Here is a 9,228-nt window from a genome sequence, read left to right on the forward strand (position 1 = left end):
AAAAAGATTTTCAAATGTTGATTCGTCAGACCACAGGACACTTTTCCACTTCTCCATTTCATATATCATATAAGTTTACTGATGGTAGCCCATCTGTTGCTGCAATTTGTAACCCCCCCCCCCCCCCCCCCCCCTCCTCCCCCCTTTATCCTATCCATCAATAGAAAGGGTGGTGGACCATTCTCTCCACAGCAGTTAGATGCTACAGCTCATCTTTTTCCATCCCCTACATGTAGTCACTTTGTGACTGTAGGATCTTTTGGGTGTTGCACTGTTCTCAACCTAGCAGGGGTACTTAGCTAAAAACCTTGCACCTACACTGTGCCTGGTACATTTGCATCAGTACCACACACACCACCATGCCACTACACGGACAGAGTACGGGAAAGCTGAAAAAATGTCCAGCCACAGATGAACTAGGTTAGGAATTGCAATCCCAGAAAGTACTAATATGGTAGGTACAACAAAATACAGAACAATGAGTGTTGATACAAGTTAGATGTATCAATTAAACTGGCAAGTCAGTGTAGTTTGGGCCATCCTATTATTTTGCAGGTAAATACTTTAATGAAGCTATTTTTATTGCTGAACTAAACACTTCTGTTTATATATCTGTATCTATGTAGTAAATCTATGTATCTGTTCCCACACAGAAATACCTCTCAAGTTCCTGGTTCCTGGCAATGTCCCAGTAAAACTTGTATGGGCCAGTCTTTGAGAGAATCACATGGGCATTTTCCATGCAAATCTGTAAAAAAAATGACATTTGTACATTACATTTTGGCAATTTTTTGTGTAGTTATGTCTCAAGAATTATATCTAATACAGCAAAAATATCCATTAATAACAGCATAGTAAAACATATTTATTCACTTGCAAAAATAATCAATGCAAAACATTTATAACCTAATAGCTAAAAATTAGCTTTCAAAACTGGATCAATTTGTCTCTTCAGTCCCCAAATATTTATGAAGTGTTGATAAAAGGAAAGGTGATATGACACAGTGGTAAACATGCTCCTTTTTGATGATCCTGTTCATGACATGTTCTTTACTGGCAAAACTGGCACACAACATGGTCGTCAGCTGTTGTAAACAGGACCCAGACACGTCGCCTTCTCTGGGCCCGATTTCACAATTTTCACAATTTAGCTTTAACTACTAAAAATCTTTCCAATTGAGTGTAATGATGTGAACTTCCAGACTGGTCATCCTATGTCATACTGCAAACTGAATCACAACACGCCCATCTTGCATTTGTGGTTTAAGATAGAAGCTGAGCTAAAGCAGGACTTCCGCCTCAGTAGGAGAACCAGGCATGTTTTGCAGAGGCTCCTACAAAGGGAACAGGTCCAGGATCATGGCTGGCTCATGGGCTGTCCTATCGGATTGTGTCCAATGTTTTCAAAGTGCCAAAATCCACAGTCCACTGCGTCATCCACAAAGTTGTAGAAAACATATAGAGCAAGCTGAAGCAAGCCATATCTTTCCCACGGACAGGAGAGCTTCATACACTTGTGCAAGGATTTGTCTAACTATCAGAAAGCCCTGCATTCAGCAATGTTGTGGGTGCAAACGATGGCAGCCATATCAGAATCAAACCCCCTCAACGGCACCAAACAGACAATTTGAAATACAAAGGATTCTATTCAATAAATATGCAGGCAATATGCGATTCTAAAGGAAGGTACCTAGATATCTTTGTTGGTTACTCAGGGTCAATTCATGACACATGCATCATGCATCCCAGTAGATTTTACAGGGCAAGACAGTACCCTCCTCCAGGTTAGATCCTTCTGGGTGGCTATCCCTCCCTGTTGGGACACACCAATCTGCCTAATCACACCTTACAAGGATCCAGTTAATGGACCAATACAAAGGCGCTTCGATTATTACCATTATAGGGGATGCAGTATAATCAAAAGGGCTTTTGGAATGATGAACACTAGATGGAGGTCTACCTAAGGACCTAGGTCAGAGCCTTGGAGGTTAAACCTTCATTTGCACCACTGGTTATTGCAACCTGTGTGTTTCTACACAATGTGTGTGTGAATAAAGGGGACATTCTGGAGCCAGATGATGATGTTGCACAGGACAACCTTGAGCCCCAACCTGCCAGTGAGCCCCTAGAAAAAATATAAGGTAAGCAGAGAGCAATGTGGTTCTAACTTGAGTGGATGCATAACCATTCCATCCACTTCCATTTCTGGATCGCAGACAGCATCCTAACAGGGCTTGCAAATGGCCTGAGACCAGGTTAGCCAGTCTGTCCGTTGTAGCATTCCCAAAGCAGGAAAACACACACACACACACACACACACACACACACACACACACACACAGACACACACACACATTCTAAGCCGATTCTCCCTCAGGGTCATGGGTGCTGGAGCCTATCCTGTTATCCAGCTATCATTGGGCGGAAGGCAGGATACACTCGGGACAGGTTGCCAGTCCATCACAGGGCAGACATACACATTTATAACTAGGGACAATTTAGCATGCCCAGTCAGCCTGACTACATGTTTTTGGACTGTGGGAGGAAACCCACGCAGACACGGGGAGAACATGCAAACTTCACACAGAAAGGACCCTGGTCACCAGCGCTTGTTTCGTGAGAGCTCTGGGAATGCTACAAGGGACAGACTGGCTGCCCTGGTCTCAGGCCATACGCAAGCCCCATTAGGATGCTGTCTGTGATACTGTGATGTGGAAGTGGATGATTACATGGAATGGTTATGCAACCCCTCAACTTAGAACCACATTGCTCTGTGCTTACCTTATATTTTTTCTATGATTCTCCCACTTTTTGGAGACCTGCTGGGGAGTGATTTGGCCCTCAAGGCCATTGTCTTTAAAAATATGAAGAGTAACATTAACAAAATGAAAAACAAGAAACAAAAAACACAGTTGTATGCAGTGAAGCAGCTTTAAGACAAATGACTCACTCCCAAAGTGATTTTTCAGCACTTTATGATTCAAGAAAACGCTGCTCATTCTCTGCTCAGAACCAGATGAGCCATCTGGTTTCCATTGGAATGGAACAATAGGACATAGGCATGTCATTGTAACATTAAGATCTCAAATAAACAAATATTTCCTGCACTCACTAGGATGAAACACCCAGAATGTCCAAATAACAGGCATGATAATTTTGTTGGGCATGACAGAACAGGAGAATCATATTTAAAATAGCCTGGAAAAAATATTCAGGATGTGTTTTCCTGCTTTGTCTCCATACTATGGCAATAATGGTATATTACAGTGACATCTGCCATTTAGGGCATAATGAGGATAATATCTCCACCAAAGGTGAAAGAAGCTTGACTTAGTTTTTTAATCGCCAGTTTCATGATCGAATTTTCCTTGTCCACCTTAAATAGTGCAGAAACTTCAGGTTCCCGGAATGTAACTGCTGCACCATTTAAGGTGGAACAGGAAATTTAGCTAGCTAGCTACCTCATCAGCATATTAATAGCAACCCCCTATCTTAACAAAAATCAGGACAATCCTACCCCTAGACATGAATGTGCAAAACAGAGGGGTAGGGCCAAGTTTTAGGGACAAGGGGTGAAATGGGATAGGGCCTTACCCTCTTCCTCATATGGAGGACTCATATGGTGCTACATACTTCAGCAAGATGGACTGAAGTTCAGCTTATCACCAGTTATGTTTGCACCCTGAAAGCTGCAAGCTGACTGCTTTCATAACCCATGATGGGGTCTTCCAATTTACGTTTCCCTTTCAGTCTAGTCTCAGCACCATCCACTTTTGAGAAAATGATGGAGATGATCCTGAAGGATCTGCCTGGCGTACAGAATAATAATAAACGACATAATAATAGTTTATTGAAATTTGAAGGAAATGCCTGACAGATCCCTACAAACCCCAGGTACGAGAATGTAACTGCTGCACTAAGTCACTAAGTCTGAAGTCTGAAGGACACTGGTCTTCAGATTAATTTTGACTGTCTAAGATTAAAATAATGACACAATTTTTTCAAGGTTATACATCTATGAACTTTATCACTTTGCAAATACACACACACACACACACACACACACATATATATATATATATATATATATATATATATATATATATATATATATATATATATATATATATATACACACACTTTAATTTGGTATGAGGGAATCTTGATCACAGTATGTGTTACGCACCCATCACTTTAACTGCTCAATGTGCCTTATGTCACTTTAGTGTTAATTTCAGGACCTCTTATATTTATATTATTTATTATTCTATTTTTCTACAATTAGGGTTTATTTTTCATGATCTGAGAGTAATGCAATTTCAATACTCTCTATGTCCTGTAGATATTGTAGTATTGACAACAAAGCTGACTTGGATTGACTTGGTGTTATATTTTTATCTGTCCACCAGAGGGAGCCAAATCGTCAACTGAAAATGTCAACGTTAAATGAATGAATGAAAAATACAATCCGTGGAAAGCTTTACTGTATTTGTAAAAAGCATTTCTAAAGGTTATGCTTTCCACTGAGACTGCCAATTGTGCAAATACAAGTCTTAAATAAACATGGTATTTACACAGTTGAAAAAAGGTGGAAAATGGATAAGTTCATACTACTTCTTGAGTTTTCTCTCGTTTACCTAATTATCTAATTTTTTCTCAAAACAGTCTGCGGAGTCGAAGAGAAATCATTTTTAGCAACATCATGACTTGATGACAATGAGGTTGCAAGATCTGAATAAATTGGTGTGACCTGGCTTATTCTGCCTGAAAAGGCTAAAATCCATCAATAATTGTCTTATTATAACCAAATTTAAAACAAGTGTACAAAACGACAAACTGAGGGCATTTTGTGATTTAATTTACAATTATAGTACGCAATAATAACAATTGCAAGAAGCTATTTCCTAAAATGGTGTTTGGTTCCGTACCAAAAACAAAGCAGCACTGCCAAATTCTTTTAGTACTCGCCATGAAAACTTCCACCTTCGATGACTAAGGTTTGATTCCCCCTCATAGATGTTGGGCAGTGCTGTACACATTTTAGTGGACATGCACTTAACTTAGCTATTTTAATCATTAGGAAAGGATGTGTTTCTTAACAAATTTAACAATTTGCCAATTTGACCAGAGATATGAATTTTGTTTGTTCTTCTATTTTGTCCTAAAATGGTGTGTGGTTCCTTGTTGCTCCCTTCCAATAAATTGTTTTAAAAATTGCAGGTGTGCTATGGGATTAAAACAAAGTGGAAGTGATTGGAAATGACAGCAACTCAGACATGTAAAATGATAGAGCGGCATCAGCGAAGCTGAGGCGCAAAGTGCAGTGCAAAGCGTCGAATGCAGTGGTGTAAAGCGCCACCGCTGAACTCTAGAGCAGTCAAGACATGTTCTCTGGAGTGAGGAATCATGCTTGTCCATCTGGCAATCTGATGGATGACTCTGGCTTTGGTGGATGTTTGGGGTCATTATAGAGTTGGAAAAATGCCATGCAGCACAGTTTCCGAAGGGAGGTGATCACGCTCTGCTTCAGAACGTCACAGCACATGTTGGAATTCATGTTTCCCTCAATGAACCGCGGCTCCCCAGTGCCGGCAGGGCTCATGCAGCCCCAGACCATGATGCTACCACCACCATGCTTGACTGTAGGCAAGAGACTGTTGTCTTGGTACTCCTCACCAGGGCACCACCACAGGTGCTGGACACCATCTGAGCCAACCAAATTTATCTTGATCTCGTCAGACCACAGGACATGGTTCCAGTAATCCATGCTTGTCTTCAGCAAACTGTTTGCGGGCTTTTTTTGTGCTTCAGCTTCAGAAGAGGCTTCCTTCTGGGATTACAGCCTGAGTTGATGCATTGTGCGGCATATGCTCTGAGCACTGGCAGGCTGATCTCCTACTTCTTCAACCACTGCAGCAATGCTGGCTGCACTCATGCGTCTATTCTTTTAAGCGAACCTCTGGATACGACACTGCACACATGGATTCAACTTCTTTGGTCAACCCTGGTGAGGCCTGTTCTGAGTGGAACCTGTCCTGGAAAACTGCTGTATGACCTTGGCCACTGTGCTAAATATGTTAGTAATCTTCTTATAGCCTAGGTCATCTTTATGGAGAACACCAAATCTATTTCTCACATCCTCAGAGAGTTCTTTGCCATGAGGTGCCATGTTGAATATCCAGTGGTCAGTGTGAGTGAATTGTACCAAAAACACCAAATTTAACAGCCCTGCTCCCCATTTACTCCTGGAACCTTGTAACTCTAACGAGTCACATGACACCAGGTAGGGACAATGACACAATTGGGCACAATTTGGACCTGTTCACTGTGAGGTGGACTCACTTGTGTTGCCAGCTATTTAGACATTAATGTCTGTATGTTGTTCTTTTCAGAGGACAGTGAATCTGCACTGCTATACAAGCTGCACACTGACCACTTTGTTAGATCCAAGTTTCATTTCTATAGTGTTGTTCTATGAAAAGTTATAATAAAATATTTGCAGAAATGTGAGGGGTGTACTGCACATATATATATATATATATATATATATATAAACTTACTTTATATTAGTTCATTGAGATGGTTGTGATTGGCTGAGAGGCATACAAATCATTATTTTACATGGGCATATACATTTCAGCAAACGTTCTCTTACAATTCTCTCTCTCTTTATCACTTTCTTACCCCCTGCTCCAAGTTGGAGATTTGGTCAAATATGGACTCTGCTTATTTGTTGGAGACTTTGGCTGGAAACTTCACTGCTGTGTCTGATCCCCTCATACTACCAACAACACACACTAACACACCACCACATCAGTGTTACCGCAGTGCTGAGAATGATCCACCACCCAAATAGTACCTGCTCTGTGAGGGTCCATGAGGGTCCTGACCACTCAAAAACAGGGTAATATGGGGGCTAACAAAGTGTCGGTTCACCCTGTAGATGTAAAGCCAGAGACGATAGCTCATCTCTTGCTGTACAGTATGAGCTAATCACCCTCTAGTCTTTCATCAGTGGTCACGGGACGCTGCCCACAGGTCGCTGTTGGCTGGATATTTTTGGTTAATGGACTATTCTCAGTCCAGCAGTGACATTGAGGTGTTTAAAAACTCCAGCAGCGCTGCTGTGTCTGATCCACAAAGGCCAGTGCAACACACACTAACACACCACCACGTCAGTGGGGGTCCTGACCACTGAAAAACAGGGTAAAAGGGGGCTAACAAAGTATCAGAGAAACAGATGGACTACAGTCTGTAACTGTAGAACTACAAAGTGCAGCTATACAGTAAGTGGAGCTGATAAAGTGGACAGTGAGTATAGAAACACAGAGGTGCTCATAATGTGATGTCTGATCAGTGTATCTTGCTGAAATGTTCAAATGGGAGCAGTTTTATTTGAATAGTTGACAACGCTCTGCACAAAATACTCTGGTTTGTATTCGGTTGTTTTTGTTGGTTTTTGTTAGGAAAAACCTGCAATGATTGATTGGTTTGATTGTTGGTTACACTTTTCGGTGATCTTTTTGTATACATGTAACAAAAGTGACAGAAGACTAACATTTTTTTTTGTCTATCACGCAGAAAGTCCAGCTACATAAAGTCATAAGCTTGTTATTTACTCTGAAACATAGCCTGGTTCCTCATGTGAATCATGCCGCCAGTCCAGAGACTTCTTAGTGCTTTACAAGTAAACAAAACACAAATGCTGAATGCATGTTTTATCGGCATTTAAGACTGTTGCTTACATCTACAATTTAACAAAGAAAAGGGCTGTATTTTCTTCAGCTAATGGAGTGGCGAGGTAACTACTTTCTTGCTCTAAAATTACAGATGGTAAGATGCACTACTCTCCGTCTACAGCTGCACCCAGACAACCACTACTGTTGAGTTCTAGTACAGGGTGGTTCCAGTCTATTTTGGTGTGTCTAAAATACTATTTTCAGTGCATGAGTCTGTGCACAATTAAAATTTCGTCATTCAGGCTGGGTGTAATTTCCTGTTTTCAGAACATCTTTTTTTCCTGCAGATTCATACCACCCTGTGAACTGTACCATGTCTTGACCACAGCGGGTTAAGCCAGCCACAGCCTCCAAGTTGTTAAACTAAACTTAAGAGCGTGGCTATTACGCGCATAGCAGTAAGAGTACAGACATTCAAACCTAAGAAAAAGTTCAACACTCCTATCAAAATAACATGGTCATCAAGACACTACTAATGGTTATTTAACTTAAAGGGGAAGTCCACAGATACAGGATTTCAAATACAGGGTGATTCAAAAAGATTCATCCGATTACTCAACTTGTAAATGGTTTAAGTATAAATAGAAATTTTACTATGTCATTTTCCAAGCGCTTAATATGACCTCCTCCAGCTGTACGGACAACATCAACACCACAGTCAAATGCATCTCATACCCGATTAAGCATGTCGGAGTGTCACTGTACTCACGGCTCTTATAATGCGATTTCGGAGATCATCCATTGTTGTAGAACCAACGATGAAAGCTCTGAGCTGTTGGAGGTGCACTGCTGATGAAAATCATGCCGCACAGTAATGATGGATTCACTCCTATTGAAGTGGAGAATGCAAAATGCTTTCTGCTCAGGGATCGCCATCTCCTCGCAGACTGAAGCCATCTTCCAGTGACAGTCAGAAATTCTATGATTCCCTCTTACAATTGCCATGTGATTGGTTCCTAGGCGCCTCATGGTTGTACAAATGTAGCACTTTAAAATCAGATTAATCTTTTTGAGTCAACACGTACGGATAGTATGAGTACACCCCTCACATTTCTGCAGATATTTTATTCTATCTTTTCATGGGACGACACTATCGAAATGAAACTTGGATATTACTTAAAGTAGTCAGTGTGCAGCTTGTATAGCCGTATAGATTTACAACACATTGTTAACACATTGTGATGTGATACTTTCCAATAAGTATTACAGAAAACCAAAAGACTTTGCTCCATTCTACGCACCTGCCACAACTGTAATTATACTAGTGATATCAAAGTAATGGACCACCATAGAGTATCCTGGTGTTACATGTTGTGCAAAAAAAGGCCTCGCCTACATGCCACTTACTCCCCTGGTGATACTGGTGCCTGCATAGACTCAAACTATTTAATCATAGACATTGCTTCACCTTCCTCACAATAAACTGAGTCTTCTCATATTCATGTTAACATCATTATTATGTTATCATCATTAAAGGTTTCTAACAGCG

Source organism: Pygocentrus nattereri, chromosome 17 (genome assembly GCF_015220715.1).
Source record: "Pygocentrus nattereri isolate fPygNat1 chromosome 17, fPygNat1.pri, whole genome shotgun sequence".
In the NCBI taxonomy this organism is placed as follows: Eukaryota; Metazoa; Chordata; class Actinopteri; order Characiformes; family Serrasalmidae; genus Pygocentrus; species Pygocentrus nattereri.